The following is a 20,728-nucleotide window of genomic DNA, read 5'->3' as shown; positions in this document are numbered from 1 at the left end:
ACTTGGTGAAAAAGCTCTACAGAATAGAAGTTGCTTAGAATTATTATCCCTTTTATCCATTTTTGGACTTATTTTTAACGTATGTTTTTTCACCGAGAAGGGATGGCTTTTATTCCACAGGTAATTTTGTAACCCTACCGTGCTACAATAATATTACAAGGCCAGAATCGCTCGTTGTCGAAGAGAATAGGGCGGGGTTATAGAAACTATATCGTATTTTAAATTCAAGCACAATTAGATAATAGGAAATTATTATTTATTATTGGACGCCACCCCTGGTTTATCCTCGAAGGGGAAGAGCAAAAAAAAATTAAGATTGATTGAAAGTTTACAAGAAAACTATTCTTTATTATTTCTTAGTAATGAACAAAAAGAAAACATTAAAAGTTACGTCATCCCAAAGGGATTCCAAAATATTATTTTATGTTAACATTATCATAAACAAAAAATCTTTGTATCGTATTAAATTAAGAATTGGTTATAAAGAAAATGAATGTATATATAAATATTAATCCCAAATTTCGAAATTTGTTTACATTGAAAATAATATAGTTATTTATCAACTAGGAACAATGAAGAAAATAAACCTTTAAATTAAATTAGAACACTTCACTATATTTTCATTTTTTTTTGAGTTTATAATCATTTCTGTTGTCTTGAAAAGTAGGTATAATAAAAATTGGTACAACCTTAATCTGCTCTGTTTCTCTTCTTATTTAATGTCACCAAATAAACCATTGATTCAGCTACGTACTATATCAAATCACCACCATCCTAGATAAGAGGGGTTAGGGATTCCAAAAAAAGATACTGCTACTGGGCCATGATCTGGAATAACTCCATAGCAATACTATCTTGCGACGAGTATTAGAAATATAATATCAGCATTATAGCCTCTCCAATAAGGGTCTAAAAAAATAAATATCTATCTGAAATATGGACAAGAAAAGGATTTATTTGCTCACCTCTGAATTGAGACCCACTTTGGAAACACGTCTTAACGGTTGGACGGTCTTAACAGAAAAGAGCGAAGCGCTATCATGGCGCCTGAATCTGGAAATTGGGCGTGAGTGACAAGTTGAAAAATATGCTCATCTACCGGATATATTTGGGAATTACAGAAGAATCCTTGAGTCGGCTACAGGTAGGTACTTGACACATAGATGGGGCTATTAGTTTTATTAAAAAAAAATATAATCGAAATATATAATGAGTTTCTTTTAAATCTTTTGAAACGGTTACACAGCCCTCCCCACGATTTCAACTGGGTACCAGCGTGGAATCGGACTAGGCATGGTGGCACACCATACTAACCTTTTCAAAAGTGGGAATAGATATACGGAGAGGTAAGACAAACAGAATGGACAAATATAGCTACAATCTGGACTCACAGAATCCTTCTTTCACAACTCACGTGGGAACAACTCAAAGATTTCAGAACAAAGCGAAACAGAACGCATAGAAATGACTCAACTATAAAAATGTAAACAAAAAAAAAATTGCATTCTCACACTCAAAATGCATAGGGTATTTCACCTATAACCAATATCATGAACAAAGCGGAATAAAACAAAACATATCTACAAATCATTATTTGAGACCAAATGCTCGCATTCAATCGAAACAATATAATTAAGATATTATTATTTGAAATTTCATAAGTAATATAAAGCAAAACATACTAGTGTTGTCACCAAGATACAAAACAGATAATTTACTGCGTAGTCGTTATCAGACCTAACACAATAAAACACAAAAAAAATAATGTTATCGTTTGTTCGGAAGCGTAGAGTCTTTCATCTATGACTTAATCCACGAATAACATAAGAATAATAATACAATCGTATCATTAACGCCATAAGATACAAAATACAAATGTGTCATCGTTTGTTCGGAAGCATAGAGTCTTTCATCTATGACTTAATCCACGAATAACATAAGGTAATAACGCAGCGCGTCATTATAGACACATTTAGAAATACACAAATAAAAGGAAAGAGTTACTAATAGTTCAAAATTTGGTACATTAAAGTTCTACAAAGACAAGCCTTAATAAGTTTACTGGGAGAGGTAGACATCAGAATTTCTGTAAGACACATCTATATTTAGAAACAAAAAAAAGGCTGATGTTTAGTTATTAGTATGACAACTAGAATTTGTGATAACTAACGTGTATCATCCGCCTATAATAGGGACAACATTGGTAGGTCAACTTCGGGTAGGGTCAACTTCGGGTAGGGTCTAAATAATTCTAGATTACATAACTAAACAGGTATTGGAGAACTAAAAAAAGTTTCCTGACGCGGGAGGCTGTTATTCTAGATTTATTACTGAAATACAATTATGAATGGCTTATCATTCCGACGAGTCAACTAGCGGGAATCCGCTTACTTCATCCCTAGCCTTCCTCAGTGTCTGGCTATTCAGAATATAGGATGTTAGACAGCAATAATCTTTTCAAACATTATTTTGGGGGGTTTCGAATAGAGAGTCGAAATTCTAAGGTGTTCACACTAAGAGTAAAACTTAGGCAAAATGAACAGATACTATAATGAACTATCATTGGTAACTAGACAGAGGAATCTTGATATCTTTGGTATAGATACCAAAAAAATTACTTGGATTTATAAATCCGTAAAATAAGATAAATTGAATTTTGTATCCACTTGAAGACAACTAAAGGTATGTACAATTTATTGTAATATAAACTAACATAAGCATAAAAATATCACATTCTACCAAGGCATTCTAAAAATAAAATGAGATTAAATTTTGCAAACACCCTTAAAATCAATATAGGGTCTTGGTCGGGGTAGCACAAACTCAAGATCTCGATCAATACAAACTAGAGAGAGAATAATACCGAAGTAGAATAGGATAAGATAAAAATAAAATTTATGTCGAAAAGAAATACGACATATATACATATATATATATATAGACATATTGAACACAATAAATGATCAATATTATAATAATAAAAAGTAAAACAGTTCAACGAACTGGGGTGCGAGCCAAACTGAGTTGCTCTGGAGATCGACGTGCGGAGTCTCCTACACTACTTCCAGAGGCTCGTCTCTTTGCGACAACATCTGAGATACACAAAATTATTAATTGGAATAGGGATAGGTCCACTAATCCACTTGACTATAGCAGGATGCTCCCTGACTAATAGTCAACACCACCGACATAAAACAAGGGTTGTCGAGACAGCTCAAAAAAAAAAAATTGAAACGTGTCAACTTCCTGAAGGGAAAGAAGCACTAAGGGACAGATTTGCCGAAGCAAAGTGGTATTCAATGTACTAAGTACTAGGGTATCAGTGCTGTACTGACCCCACGCCAAAAAAATTTGGAAAGGAAACGAATCCTCTCCAGGATAAAGTTCGCGTTAGCGCAACTCTTCCTGTACACGGGCCACGGAGGGGTTGAATAGTCGCTGAAGAAGGTAGCAAAGATTAAATACGCAAAGGCGTAAAGGGAATCAACTAAAAAATTAAAAATTAAGAATTCCATAAGAATATCCTCTGGGATTGATCACAGTGGAAAATTTCCAACAAGGAGACTCCCAAAAGGACAAAAGAAGAAAATAAATCCAAACCGTTAATACACATCTTGGAGAAGAAGAAAGAAAATGGGTATATGGCATACAAGCCACAATCGCTACACAAATAGTTCGGTCTAAAACTGATGTTTCCAAAAGAAACAAAAAAAAAGAATCGTAAGAGTCTTCCACGAAACAAAAGCTTACGATAAGACTTAAAAGGAACGGAAGAATCATTACAATCTTCCTAAGAAATAGAAAAATATTACAGTTCATCGTCAATAATAAAAAATCGTGATGTTGGATGTAACACACCACAACAATAAAAAGTTGAACAGTAAAACATTTTTGACACCTAATTGAATCCAATATGGTCGTCATACAAATCACAAAGAAATGTTTACCATTTTTTAGCAGAACTCCAATAGAGGTAAAAATAATATAAACTTTTAATTCTCAGTGGGTCATTTAACGGTAGTACCAGAACTATTTCAATTGATAAACAAACGTGGTCTTAACGTCGACATAAAGATAAAAGATAAATTCACAATAGGCGGCAGCGGGTTGTTTCACCTCTGTATATACAAAGAGTCACAATAGACAACAGCAAACTACTTCAACCTTCACTTGTACCATATCGTGAACACAAGATAATAAATGAAAGCTTTTGAGCCTTAGCCAAAAGTCTCAAAGCAAAAAGATATATGTGGTCTAATAAACTATTAGAAGACCGCAAAAATGTCAACGACAAAAAAAGAAAGCTGCTGCTTATACAACAGTCTGACATCACACAAATAACTCAAGATACAATAATACAGGTCACGTGCCTGTACGTCCTACAGGACATCTCGAGAAAAAAAAAGGTAAAACCACAAATAACAATAAATTCCAGTACCAAAAACATACTTCTACTACATCTGACCACACAAAGACATAAAATTAACATAACAGAAGGAAAATAACAATATTTCCGCTCTATATTCTCAACAAAGACGCCTTAGGCAGAGAGAAACGAAGTCATATCATTACTTCCTTATACATTCAAACAAAAGAACCATGGACTGTAAAATATAGAAAGCATTTTCCTTTTCAGGAAATAAAATTTTCTTTTCAAAGTACGAAAAAGTTAAACTATGAAAAAATAAATTTTTAAAATAAACGAAAGACAAATTAAAAAGAAAATTTAACAGATAACAGATATTATATCAAAAACACCCAAAAAAGTATTCTGCAAAAATCCAGATAACACATTTTAAAATTACGTAGGTCGGGACAGCCTGTATATAGGTATAATTCCCGGCTGTTTGCCGCAAATAAAAACCATGAATCAAGGTTAAGAAATAAAATTCACTTAATTGATTTTTCAAATAACGAACGCTAAAAGCCATTTCGTTTATTTAAAATAAACACATTGAGGAATATAATTATTATGGTTCTATCAACAAATAAGACTGAACTGCAAAGAAAGCTATCGTTTAGATACGAATTAATTTAGGGACATAAACAAAATTCATTTTTCACTTATGGAATGTTTACTTTAAATAGACGAGTCTGAAAATAAACAACTAATATCGTTCACATTAAGAATACCGACAAAAAGAAAATGCATGGCAAGCATTGGCGAATGATTATATCATCCTAAATACGTATCAGGATCTCACAAAACAACAGACGAGAATATTTCTACGCAATTTTACGAAGACTAAAAACGAATACATATAAATACTTTACAGAAAAAATTCTAAACTGATTAAACAAAAATTGGGTAAAAGTAAATACACAAACAACTTGAGTCTAAAATACGAAATGTAAACAGAAATCATAAACATATTACGTTGTTTTTATAATGAAGATACACGCCCCACGTTGGGCGCCATTTTGTAACCCTACCGTGCTACAATAATATTACAAGGCCAGAATCGCTCGTTGTCGAAGAGAATAGGGCGGGGTTATAGAAACTATATCGTATTTTAAATTCAAGCACAATTAGATAATATGAAATTATTATTTATTATTGGACGCCACCCCTGGTTTATCCTCGAAGGGGAAGAGCAAAAAAAAATTAAGATTGATTGAAAGTTTACAAGAAAACTATTCTTTATTATTTCTTAGTAATGAACAAAAAGAAAACATTAAAAGTTACGTCATCCCAAAGGGATTCCAAAATATTATTTTATGTTAACATTATCATAAACAAAAAATCTTTGTATCGTATTAAATTAAGAATTGGTTATAAAGAAAATGAATGTATATATAAATATTAATCCCAAATTTCGAAATTTGTTTACATTGAAAATAATATAGTTATTTATCAACTAGGAACAATGAAGAAAATAAACCTTTAAATTAAATTAGAACACTTCACTATATTTTCATTTTTTTTTGAGTTTATAATCATTTCTGTTGTCTTGAAAAGTAGGTATAATAAAAATTGGTACAACCTTAATCTGCTCTGTTTCTCTTCTTATTTAATGTCACCAAATAAACCATTGATTCAGCTACGTACTATATCAAATCACCACCATCCTAGATAAGAGGGGTTAGGGATTCCAAAAAAAGATACTGCTACTGGGCCATGATCTGGAATAACTCCATAGCAATACTATCTTGCGACGAGTATTAGAAATATAATATCAGCATTATAGCCTCTCCAATAAGGGTCTAAAAAAATAAATATCTATCTGAAATATGGACAAGAAAAGGATTTATTTGCTCACCTCTGAATTGAGACCCACTTTGGAAACACGTCTTAACGGTTGGACGGTCTTAACAGAAAAGAGCGAAGCGCTATCATGGCGCCTGAATCTGGAAATTGGGCGTGAGTGACAAGTTGAAAAATATGCTCATCTACCGGATATATTTGGGAATTACAGAAGAATCCTTGAGTCGGCTACAGGTAGGTACTTGACACATAGATGGGGCTATTAGTTTTATTAAAAAAAAATATAATCGAAATATATAATGAGTTTCTTTTAAATCTTTTGAAACGGTTACACAGCCCTCCCCACGATTTCAACTGGGTACCAGCGTGGAATCGGACTAGGCATGGTGGCACACCATACTAACCTTTTCAAAAGTGGGAATAGATATACGGAGAGGTAAGACAAACAGAATGGACAAATATAGCTACAATCTGGACTCACAGAATCCTTCTTTCACAACTCACGTGGGAACAACTCAAAGATTTCAGAACAAAGCGAAACAGAACGCATAGAAATGACTCAACTATAAAAATGTAAACAAAAAAAAAATTGCATTCTCACACTCAAAATGCATAGGGTATTTCACCTATAACCAATATCATGAACAAAGCGGAATAAAACAAAACATATCTACAAATCATTATTTGAGACCAAATGCTCGCATTCAATCGAAACAATATAATTAAGATATTATTATTTGAAATTTCATAAGTAATATAAAGCAAAACATACTAGTGTTGTCACCAAGATACAAAACAGATAATTTACTGCGTAGTCGTTATCAGACCTAACACAATAAAACACAAAAAAAATAATGTTATCGTTTGTTCGGAAGCGTAGAGTCTTTCATCTATGACTTAATCCACGAATAACATAAGAATAATAATACAATCGTATCATTAACGCCATAAGATACAAAATACAAATGTGTCATCGTTTGTTCGGAAGCATAGAGTCTTTCATCTATGACTTAATCCACGAATAACATAAGGTAATAACGCAGCGCGTCATTATAGACACATTTAGAAATACACAAATAAAAGGAAAGAGTTACTAATAGTTCAAAATTTGGTACATTAAAGTTCTACAAAGACAAGCCTTAATAAGTTTACTGGGAGAGGTAGACATCAGAATTTCTGTAAGACACATCTATATTTAGAAACAAAAAAAAGGCTGATGTTTAGTTATTAGTATGACAACTAGAATTTGTGATAACTAACGTGTATCATCCGCCTATAATAGGGACAACATTGGTAGGTCAACTTCGGGTAGGGTCAACTTCGGGTAGGGTCTAAATAATTCTAGATTACATAACTAAACAGGTATTGGAGAACTAAAAAAAGTTTCCTGACGCGGGAGGCTGTTATTCTAGATTTATTACTGAAATACAATTATGAATGGCTTATCATTCCGACGAGTCAACTAGCGGGAATCCGCTTACTTCATCCCTAGCCTTCCTCAGTGTCTGGCTATTCAGAATATAGGATGTTAGACAGCAATAATCTTTTCAAACATTATTTTGGGGGGTTTCGAATAGAGAGTCGAAATTCTAAGGTGTTCACACTAAGAGTAAAACTTAGGCAAAATGAACAGATACTATAATGAACTATCATTGGTAACTAGACAGAGGAATCTTGATATCTTTGGTATAGATACCAAAAAAATTACTTGGATTTATAAATCCGTAAAATAAGATAAATTGAATTTTGTATCCACTTGAAGACAACTAAAGGTATGTACAATTTATTGTAATATAAACTAACATAAGCATAAAAATATCACATTCTACCAAGGCATTCTAAAAATAAAATGAGATTAAATTTTGCAAACACCCTTAAAATCAATATAGGGTCTTGGTCGGGGTAGCACAAACTCAAGATCTCGATCAATACAAACTAGAGAGAGAATAATACCGAAGTAGAATAGGATAAGATAAAAATAAAATTTATGTCGAAAAGAAATACGACATATATACATATATATATATATAGACATATTGAACACAATAAATGATCAATATTATAATAATAAAAAGTAAAACAGTTCAACGAACTGGGGTGCGAGCCAAACTGAGTTGCTCTGGAGATCGACGTGCGGAGTCTCCTACACTACTTCCAGAGGCTCGTCTCTTTGCGACAACATCTGAGATACACAAAATTATTAATTGGAATAGGGATAGGTCCACTAATCCACTTGACTATAGCAGGATGCTCCCTGACTAATAGTCAACACCACCGACATAAAACAAGGGTTGTCGAGACAGCTCAAAAAAAAAAAATTGAAACGTGTCAACTTCCTGAAGGGAAAGAAGCACTAAGGGACAGATTTGCCGAAGCAAAGTGGTATTCAATGTACTAAGTACTAGGGTATCAGTGCTGTACTGACCCCACGCCAAAAAAATTTGGAAAGGAAACGAATCCTCTCCAGGATAAAGTTCGCGTTAGCGCAACTCTTCCTGTACACGGGCCACGGAGGGGTTGAATAGTCGCTGAAGAAGGTAGCAAAGATTAAATACGCAAAGGCGTAAAGGGAATCAACTAAAAAATTAAAAATTAAGAATTCCATAAGAATATCCTCTGGGATTGATCACAGTGGAAAATTTCCAACAAGGAGACTCCCAAAAGGACAAAAGAAGAAAATAAATCCAAACCGTTAATACACGCTATCATGGCGCCTGAATCTGGAAATTGGGCGTGAGTGACAAGTTGAAAAATATGCTCATCTACCGGATATATTTGGGAATTACAGAAGAATCCTTGAGTCGGCTACAGGTAGGTACTTGACACATAGATGGGGCTATTAGTTTTATTAAAAAAAAATATAATCGAAATATATAATGAGTTTCTTTTAAATCTTTTGAAACGGTTACAACGCAACCCTGGGCTCGAGTCCAAAAGTGAAGTAGAGGGTAAGAGAAACCTAAATCATCCACATTTTTGCGCAAGTTACATTCTGAAACGGTCATTTACCGGAGCAATGGGGGTCTTCAACGTGAAACTGCTCCTCGACAGGATCCGTATGTCGTAGGATTAGCTCGTCGAAATGTGCATATAACGGCACGTGAACTCTATGGGGCCTTAGAAAATACCCAAAACATTACTATATGTGACCTAACTTTGAGGAATAGACGTCCATTGAGGGTTCTCATGTTACGTTATGGAAATCGTGGACTCAGATTAAGGTGAGCAAGCACAAGAACATGTGTAGTGGGGCTTACAAGAAAGGAGTTCTGTGTTATTCACATATGAAGCTAGGTTTTGTCTCTACCCTGATGAAAGAAGAGTGAGAGTTTGGAGAGGAGCTGGTTAAAAAGAGAGTCATGTACAGGCTGTTTGTCTATGTAGTGGTGTATAAGTTATTACGTGGGCTGGAATAATTTTTCATTATCGAACTGTTCCGGTTTTTGTAGAAGGCACTTTGGATCTATCTCAATATATTGCTCGTATCTTAGAACCTGTTGTTCTTCCATTTGCTATTGCTGCAGTTCCTGATTTACGTTACATGCAGGATAATACAAGGCCACATACTGCAGCAACAGTAAGAGATTGGTTTCATAATGAGGATATTACACTTTTATCGTGGCTAGGACTATCGCCAGATCTTAATCCTATCGAGCATGTATGGGATAAGCTTCAGAGACAGATTGCTCCTCATCTGCACAATATTTATACTAGACAAAGTCTTTAAGATCTTTTTAAACAGGAATGGATGCTATTGCTTCAAAACTAAATTAATAATTTAATTTTAAGCGTGCCAAGGAGGTGTCAAGCTGTAATTAATGTTGCTGAAGGAAACACAGATTATTAAACATATTTTTTGTTTGATTTTTAATTGTTTGATTTTTGATTGATAAAAATTTCCATTAAATTAGAGCACTTCTTAACTTTTCTTTGATTATTTTATCATAAAGAAATCATAGTACACTAAAATTTTGCTGAATTTATTGCAGATTAATCTGGCATTATAACGGTATTTCACTTTTTAAAATTCAATCAAAATTAAGGTAAATATGAGAAAAAACTGTGTTCCTTAGACATTTTTTATTTGTTTGGTAATATCAAATTGAAACAGTTATACAATGAATTTTATTTTGTGTAGTTGTAGTTTTGCTCTATTTCTACATAATATATTATTGTAAAGGCAATCTCACACGATATTTAACCCTAGAATACGGGTCATTCGTAAATTTTACGGCGCTCCTAAAACATCGGTCTTTTTTGCCTACTCTCGTTCATTTTAACGATTTCCCCAATTGAGTACCTTCCAGATTAGTTTAATGTATCTGTGGATTGCGTATTAGTATTAAGCTTGACAGTGTAGTAAATGGTTGTTATAATTTCCAATTCTATTGTCATTTTTAGTCGCTTGGTTCTTATGGTTTGTATTTTGATTTTAAATGTTTTAGTAACAAAAAATTAAGGTAAATTATTTATTCATTCTCATTAAATTATATATTATTTAATCTATTGATATTTTCTTATTAGGAAACTGGAAGAGGAAATGGCAGGTATTATGAACAGGTAAGAGAGTGATCCTGAGAAGAATATTCGGTGGCATCTGTGAAAATGGTGTTTGGAGAAGGAGGTACAACTACGAGATATATCACAGATATAAACATATATTTGGTGGTAAAGACGTAGTATCCTTTATAAAAATAGGAAGACTAAGATGGGCAGGACATCTGGCAAGATCACAGCAGAACAACCCTCCTAGAAGAATCCTTATGTCGCAACCTGTGGGAACTAGAAGTAGGGGTAGGCCAAAACTCAGATGGAGGGATGGTGTAGATGAGGATGGTAGACAAATAGGCGCAGCAAACTGGCAACAGTTGGCAATGGATAGAACTGACTGACGTAATAGACTTGGGAAGGTCGAGGCTCTTTTATAGGGCTGTAGCACCAATGATGATGATGATGATCACCGAGAGTGATCCAGACTCGTTTGAAGATAGTGGTAGTGACTGATATATATATATATATATATATATATATATATATATATATATATATATATATATATATATATATATATATAAGACTGAGTGATAGTGATGATAGTGGGAGAGGACAATTTAAAAACTGAATCCTCTGGCTCCGACAGCGAGGTTGATGTGGAAATTAATTCGTCCGTTTCTCTTGTCCGCCTTTTCCAAGAGGAGTATAACAGTCCAGTTCAGTCTGAGGAAGAGGTAGAACCTAGTTCAGATTAGGATGATATTCCTTTACCACCAATACGTAAACGTTTAAAATATGTAATAAACTTGCCTCAAAAACAAAAGCGGCATAGGTAAGAATGATCACAAATGGTCAACAAAATTGACTCAAAGATTTAAAGTAACAGCTGCTAGGAACATCTTACATTTTATATACAAATGCAGAGATTGTCGTTCAAACTCGAAATACAGTGGCTACCAGAATGTTACAATAACGACAAAAGACGAATTGAAAGGTTGATTGGGTATTTTAATTCTTTCTGTGGCAAAGAAAGACAATCATTTATCAGTAAGGCATATGTTTGATGCCACCATTTCAGGCAAATTTTACAGATCTTGTCTCTTAGATTTGATAACAAGAAAACAAGAGAAGAGAAAAAGATAAATGATCCCTTTACACAAATTCGAGAAATTTGAAACATTTTTATCGATATAGAACATCGTATTCTCCATCCTCATACGTCACAATTAACGAACAACTTTTAGCATTAAGAGGACGCTGCCATTTTAGGATGTATATTCCGACAAGCCAGCCAAGTATGGGATAAAAATTGTTATGGTATACGATTTCTCAACCAAATATATTATTATGGTAGATGCAAATCCTTACTTGAAAAAAAAAATGGAAACCAACGGTTTGCCTCCAGCTGAATTTTTTGTAAGAGTTGACTAAATCAATTCACGGTACGTATGGCAACGTAAATAAAACCACTAAAACACTAAAAACATCGGTTTTTCTTGCTGACCATGCTTAAAAATAAGAAGGAGTTTCCTAAAGAGTTCTTGAAAGTAAAAGACCGAGACTATAATACGTCAGTGTTTTGTGTCGATCGAAAAAATACGTCAGTATCTTACATGCCAAAGAGAAGCAAAGTAGTTTTGTTACTTTCAACAATATATGAGGGAGTAGAAATCGTAGAATAAACCGGCAAGCCATCCATAATTTATAACTATAATGTAACCAAAGCAGGTGTAAACACCTTCGAGGGGTGTTCTAATATAAGTTCCAGCAGAAAAACCACGGAGATTTCCATAATGCGTATTATATGGAATGATAAATATGGCCAGCATAAATTCTTAGGTATTTATACTTTTATTATGTTAAAGAAAAGTGAAAAACCTATCTCCAGATATCAATATATGATTGAGTTAAGCATTTGTCTTGCAAAACCATGGATGCTAAACAGATACAACACCGCAAGTTTACGTCGAAATATTTGCCAAGGCATGGCTGAAATCGTCAACATAAATAAAGATGCTGATGCAAATATGACCCAGGAGAGGAAGAGGAAGACTTGGTTCTACTGTCCAAGCAAAAAACCTACATGACCGCCAACTATTGCAAGGAGTGCAAGAAGCCAATTTGCGGAGAACACCGAGGAGATATTTGTACCCTATGTTCCTAAAAATACCCAAATATTTTTTTTTATAATTTTATGCTTTTGTTTTTATACTGAGAATCTTAATTTTTTCTATAAAATGAATACAAAATTCAAAGAGTAGTAGAATTTACGATAATCCCATATTTACGTTTGGCAAAACGGTCCCGTATTCTAGGGTTAAATGTCATTGTCAGTGTCCTGTGAGGTTTTCCTGGTATTACAGATTGATAAAAATAGTTTTTAAGAATTATTTGTAATATGTGACCATCAATACGTATAACGGTAAAATCCACACTTCATCACAATTACGGTTCAACATTATAATAAGTTCTTTTCAATTTCTTTAATAACTCGGATCAGACACGGATACATTGTAACTTACAGATTGTAGATAAAGAGGTCGTTTGTCTTCCTGGAATTTCCATACTGCGATCTAAAAGATCTTTTATGTTTATCCTACATCTATTATTGTGTCACTAACTTAGTTCAACAGGTACTTAATCCTTTGTCTCGATGCACCGTTCATGCTAGCTTTTTGAACCTTCCTCGGTTCTTGGTGAGCTTCATCGCGGTTCAGCTGCACTTTTCAGTACTTTCTCTTCATCGTGTTTCATATCTTACGAATGACTGCGGCTGCTTTATTTGTTCTTAGAACATTTGTGTGGGAAGCAACAGAATCGATGGCCAATTCTGTCAGAGCAGGCATGCCCGGAAATGCTAATGAAACCGAATACTCTTGCTTACTTAACATATTTTTAATACCTTCATTGTAAGATATTTTTTTTTAAATGTGTTGTACCGACTCTAACAATACTGCTAGGGGCACCGAATAATTGCAAGTAGAAGACTAATCTAACTCTTATCTGCGGTTTGCAAATCACAAATACACCAAGCATATTCATTGTTTCCACAACTATAATTTTATGGTTAAAAATCGTTAAAAATAGTAAATGGCTAGACTGATATTGGTTTAATTTGTCGTCGAATGATAAAAATACTGTTTCAATTGCGGCAAATATTTTTAAAGGATATCTATAATATATACTTCTTCCGGTGTAGAATAATTGATAGAGATTTATAACTAATAAATAACTACAGGACAGTACTGAGATTTTATATTTTCCCTTTTATAAGGGTTGAAAATCTCTCGTTTATTCTTATTTTCTTACCATTCCATTTTATGTTAGTACTGTCCAGGGAAACATCATAGCCATCCCACCAGGAAAGGAGAAATAAAAAGATGGATAACTTTATTAAAAGAAATATCCATCCATTACTAGAGATTCAAAGGCAACCGTGAACCACAACAGAAACTTGATTATATATATATATATATATATATATATATATATATATATATATATATATATATATATATATATTAGATGTCCAAAAAAGATTTCCCCCACCGTTGCCTTACCGATGAGCATGAGCCACAATAGACCTCGTAGGTCGAATGGAAGAGTGGTTAAGCGCCAACTCATATTAAACCTAACCTAGCGTTTCCTAAATACCGGGTCGCTTCGCCTCTCCGTTTTACATCTTACATTTTAAAGTACAGACATCTAAGATGATGCTAATCTAATGTGTTTTGTAAGATACGATTTTGAAAATACTATTCAAGAAGAATTTCTATTTTGTAAATCTCTGTTAACAACGGCTGAAGAAATATTTAATTTGATTGATACCTACATTAATGCAATGGAATTGAATGGAATAAATGTGTGGGACTAAGTAGCGATGGAGCACGGGCAATAGCAGCTCGTACTGGGCTTTTTCCGAGGATCAAAGCCGTAGCACCAGAATGTGTTTGAGAGCATTGTAGCATCCATAGAGAGGCATTAGATGTAAAAAATGCCACTGATTTTAACTGAATATATTCAAGAGTGTGTAAAATTTATAAACTTCATAAAATCTTGCCCACAGAACGAGAATTCTCTGCTTTGTTAAAAAAAAAATGGGAGGTGGTCATAAACATGTTCTTTTACACGGCGAAGTGTGTTGGCTATCAAAAGGGAATGTTTTAAAAAGACATATTGAATTGAAAGAAGAAATTTCATTATTCTTAGAACAACATCCACCGACGGCTAGGGATGCAATATTTCAATTTAAAGACAGTTTTCATATTGGTTAATCAAGGTAGCCTATCTTTATGATATTTTTGAATTCTTGAACAATTTAAATATGACATTAAGGAATATTTTCCCCCATCCACAGCAATAAAGCATACATAAGGAATCCATTTACAATGGATGTAGAATCCAAGACAGGACTTCTGGATTTAGATATTGAGTCAGTAATTGAACTATCGTGTGACAGGGCACTCAAAGACACATTTGACAAAATACTACTGATAGATTTTTGACTGTCTTGCCGCCAGGAGTACCCAGTATTAGCAGAAAAAGCGATAAACTTTCTAATTGCTTTTGTTACGACCTATAAGTGTGAGTCAGGGTTTTCAACACCAGTTTTCCTCAAAAATAAATATAGGAACCGTTTGGAAGTTGAACCGGACCTGAGGATAAAATTAACATCTTTTCCTTCAAACATGAAGTTTTTAGTTAACGTTAAGTATTTGATTTTTATTTTGTTTTATTACATTTTTGTTTAAGCTAATGATTCTTTATTAAAATATATAAAACTGTAATAAATATTTAAATATGTTTTCTTGTACACACACATACCATGCAAAAATAGACATCGATATCCCTTTTTTGGTTTTCTGTTTTGCAAGACATGCCATTAAATTTTACTTTTATTATTCACTCGCATTATCCTTTTCCATTTGTTTTAAACGTTTCAACGTTTGGCATTTCTTTCCTCAGGTAGCTGCAGCTTCCTCTGTGGTTATTGTTAGTTGTTGCTCTGTAAACCATCAGGTTCTTCTAACTCTAATGCCACAAATTGGTCGCATTGCTCCTGTAGTTATCCTTTCCCAAGTTAACATGCTCCTTTTCTAACTTGGCTGCACCCTACTGAAGAATACCAATAGTCAGAAATACGTATGTACGGTAGCCTTCCATCGATATACCATTGTTGGTTTTCTGTTTTGCGAGACATGCCATTACTTTTTACTTTTATTATTCACTCGCATTATCCTTTTCCATTTGTTTTAAACGTTTCAACGTTTGGCATTCCTTTCCTCAGGAAGCTGCAGATTCTTCTGTGGTTATTGTTAGTTGTTGCTCTGGAAACCATCAGGGTCTTCTAACTCTAATGCCACAAATTGGTCGCATTGCTCCTGTAGTTATCCTTTCCCAAGTTAACATGCTCCTTTTCTAACTTGGCTGCACCGTACTGAAGACGACCAATAGTCAGAAATACGTATGTACGGTTACCTTCCATCGATATACTTTTTTTAAGTTTCGGATTTGCGAGACATGCCATTAAATTTTACTTTTATTATTCACTCGCATTACCCTTTTCCATTTCTATATATATATATATATATATATATATATATATATATATATATATATATATATATATATATATATATATATATATATATATATATATATATATATATATATATATATATATATATATATATACATTACGGACCTGCTACGTCGTGATTGAAAATAAGCTAGAAAAATACTGGTTTCGCGCTTCATTGGTAAATAATTTTGAATATTCCACTTTTAAACATTAAAATAACATATAAATTCGTAATTTCGCAATCGCCTATTTTCTGTTGTGCATTCAGTCGAATAATTTTTTTTTATTGAAAGTTAAACATAGATAAGCATAAAAACCCACGATGCAGAATGAGTTTGATTAGCCATTATTGTGCTAAATGATAAAGTAAATGGTTTTTCTAGAACTATTTTCGAAGAATCATGTGTATTACCTAACAGAATATTTTGCATATATATTTTATTTTAACCACACAAGTCACATTTATTATTAAGATTTAAATTATCTGTGTACTCATCATTTTGTTTTTTGGTCGTAAAATCGATATAAAAACTGTGGGAAAACTGTGTGTCGATAAAATACATCGTAAGCCGAAGTATGGTTCATGGACCGAAGTGTCTTGGTGTCACATCATGCAGAAAGTTGACATTCAAAGAATATCTAACATAACTTATTGCAAAAATTGGAACTCGACACAATATCCTCCACAAGATCTGTAGTGCTACATGGGGATCTTCAGCCTAGAGCTCAAGAATATCTACACTGTTTATCATTATATAAAGTTCTTGCTTACACAATTTTGTGTTAACTTTTTTACTTTTTATATATTATAAGTGTACTATGTGTATATGAAATGCCATACGATAAATAAAAATTAAGTAAAATAAATCCCCAAAAAAAATTCCAACAAGGTTACCTTAACTTGCACTAAATTTACTTTCATATAATAGTAAAATGTTTGCTTAATAGTTTACCAAATATATTGTGAAACTAAAGCACCTAGAATACTTGCTTCTTTTAGAAATCGTCCATTTTTTCCAAAAGAATTATATCGAGTCGCTGTATGCTGTATTATATGGGTTTTATCGAAACTCTGTTTATCGAAAATTCACCCATTCCAATCGTTACTTACATGCCAACTCTCATCATCCATCTTCACCAAGTAATTCAGTCATTAATACCCTTATCTCCAGATCATACGCGTTTGCGATGATGCAAGTAGACCCGCTGAGCTCTCTAGTTTAAAGCAAGCCCTCATCCAAAACGGTTACCGCGAAAATCACATAAATAGAAGCATCCAATGACCCTTAAGCTAGCGGGGACAAATGAGCGAAATCCAATTTAACTTACGTAATATTTTTTCACCCATTTTTCCCTAATTTATTACACCCTAATAATTTTTCACCACTAAACCACCCTTAATGGGAGCGATTCTGCTGGCTTAAGGTTCAAGCTAGCAGAATTCAGAAAAAAACTTTTTGCCGATGGCATATTTTTTTTTCATTTTTCACTAATTTATTACCACCCTAAAAATTTTTCACCACCAAACCACCCTTAAGAGGAGCGATTTTGCTGTCTTACGGTTAAAACTAGTACAATTCCAACAATAATATTTATGATATACCACAGTGCTTTGCTGGATTTTTATGAATTTATTACCACACTAGTAGTTATTCACCCCTCAACTACTCCTTATTAAAAGTCAATAATTCTGTTGGGTTAATATCTAAGGTAAAAAAAAATCTAGTTTTACAATTTTACTGTGCTCTTTTTGTAACTTAAAGTATAAATTGATTGTCAGAATTTTACTGAATTTTATCCACCCTCATAATTTTTGACCCTTAAGCCACTGTTAACATTCAACAAGCTACGCATTCACGCTAGCTAAATGGGAAATCTTTTTGGAAATACAAAAGTGCTCTGCTACATTCTTACCAGCCTAGTCATTGTTTTCGTAACTACCCTAATTAAAAACATTCTGAAATTTTACTATGTGCTAACTAATATTTATTTTTTAAATGTTTAAATATTGAAAATATGAAAATACTTTATTACAAAAATTATAAATTTTAACCCTTTCGCTGCGGCAGAAATTACTAGTAGGTACCGTGTGTGCGGCTCACTTTTTTTTCTTAAAAATGAAAATATTCATATATACAAGTTTAATTTTATCTTATTAAGACTCTATAAAGCCATATTTGTAGGTTTGTATAAAATTTTTTTCTAGACGCACATGCGCGGCATCCGCATATGTGAATGATTTCATTGCAATATGCGGAAGACGCACATGCGCGGCCTCCACATATATGAATGATTTCATTGAAATATGCGAAAGCCGCACATATGAGCCTTCACGAAATGATTGAAAATCATTTTTTAGGGAAAAGTTTAATGTCCTATTTGCAACTTAAAAATAAAAATAACAAAAATTAATTTCACAAAATATGAAGTCTATTATTTTCTATGGTATTTCTGAAAACATACTCCTAAGCAAAGTCCTGGTTTTCCTTCACATTCTAAACAATGGTAAATACTATCTTTTCGTATCTTTTTGGTAGAACACATTCGGCATCTTTTTCTTAAAGAACTTACCGCATTCATTGGTGACATCAATTTTTGAAGGTGTGTGTTCAACATTTTGTATCCTGCCTTTTCCTGGAGATGGAACTTCTGGTAACAACTTTTCAAAGATCTCATGTCTAAACTTGCTCAGTGTTTTCTTTTCGCCATAAAATTTATTATATAGGATATGAGAATTAATAAGTAATAACTGAATGATATGCAAACTAATTTTTTTATACCAACGTAATCTTTTCCTCTCTGCCGGATGGTACGCCATAAGCTGATCTCTTCTATCTATTCCACCCATTTGCTTATTATAATTAACAATAGGCAAAGGCTTTTCTTTTTCTAGTCCTCGCCTAGTTTTCACTGTTACCATGTCGTTTTTAAATTCATTTGAAATATATGTTACCTCTCTCTTATCACACCATTTTCCAATCATGACGCTATTTAAATATTTGGCTTTCGTTTCACCTGTTTTTAACTTTAACTTTAAAACATCCTCTGGAGAACCTTTTCTGTTTTTTGTAGTGTACCTGTGGAAAAAGTACCTTTATCGATTAAAGTTTTAGCTAGATGATAGCTATTATAATAGTTATCCATGTAAAGAGAGTGACCAGAATGCAAGTAGTTGCGCATAAGATGCAGTACTACTTTCTGTGCATGATCTTTACCACCTAGTACATCATTATATCCTGTATAAACTGCTAAATCTAAAACAGTCCCATCACTTTCGGTTAACATATAAACTTTAATTCCATATTTATGTCGCTTTTGAGGAAGGTACTGTTTGAATAGAAGTCTGCCCTTAAATAAAACCATCGATTCATCTAATGATAAATTCTGGCCTGGATAGTAGATGCTTTTCATTTTTTGTGTGAAATAATCTAATAGTGGTCTTATTTTATAAAGTCGATCTGTTCTTATCTGTGGATCATTTATATTTTCATGAAAATGTAAGCATCTCATAAGTAGATATCGGTCTCGACTCATATAATTTCCAAAACAAAGAGAAAACAACCGATGCTGTTTCCAGTAGTCCTGTAGATTATTAAGTTTTATTGTTCCTGTATGTAGGGTAAGTCCCAAAAAAATTAGTAGTTCTGAAACAGTTATTTCTTTCCAAGCTGAAATTATCGACTTTTCTTTACCACTACTAGTACAGAGGACCTCCACGGCATACATATTGGTTTCTCGTACTATCATTTCTAAAAGTTCGTCATCAACCAACATTCTAAACCAATCGTAAGGATGCTCACCCGGTGATTCAACCAATAATTTGTTTTCTTTAAAAAAGGGAATTTGAGTCATATTGTCAATTTCACTTCCCACTTTAAAATGTCTTGATTATTTATTTTAGAAACAACTGTATTATTTTCACCCACTTGCAAATATTCGTCTTCGCTTGTAGAATTGTTACTTTCATTTTCGCTCTGTATTTGATCTAGAAATAAAATAATAGATACAAATTAAAATCTTAAATCTGCCATTTCAATATAATGTTTACGCACCAGAGTATATAACACGTTTTTCTATCGACAAAAATAAGGTTATAATGTACAAAAACCGTTAATTTCTCAATTCTTACATACCTAAAACGGGACACCATCTAGAGTGTAAAATAAAAATCATAACTAAAAACTAAAGTTGCCTAATAATAGGCTGAATATCTAGCAATATGCTGATAAAATTCTATAAACTTATATGCTATATTACTTTCAGAAAATATGTAGTAGTGCTAGTAGCTAAGAGAAATCGAATCGTGAGCCCCTTTTATGAATATAAAATAAATGATATCAAGTTGAGTTTTAGTAAATACAATGGAATTGTTATATTTCACAGAATAATTAACAGGTAAGAAATATTCAAATTGAAGAATTTTATTGTGTCTATTACATTAATTACCT

The sequence above is a fragment of the Diabrotica undecimpunctata genome, chromosome 1, assembly GCF_040954645.1.
Source record: "Diabrotica undecimpunctata isolate CICGRU chromosome 1, icDiaUnde3, whole genome shotgun sequence".
NCBI classification, from domain to species: domain Eukaryota; kingdom Metazoa; phylum Arthropoda; class Insecta; order Coleoptera; family Chrysomelidae; genus Diabrotica; species Diabrotica undecimpunctata.
This window is presented reverse-complemented; position numbering follows the sequence as displayed.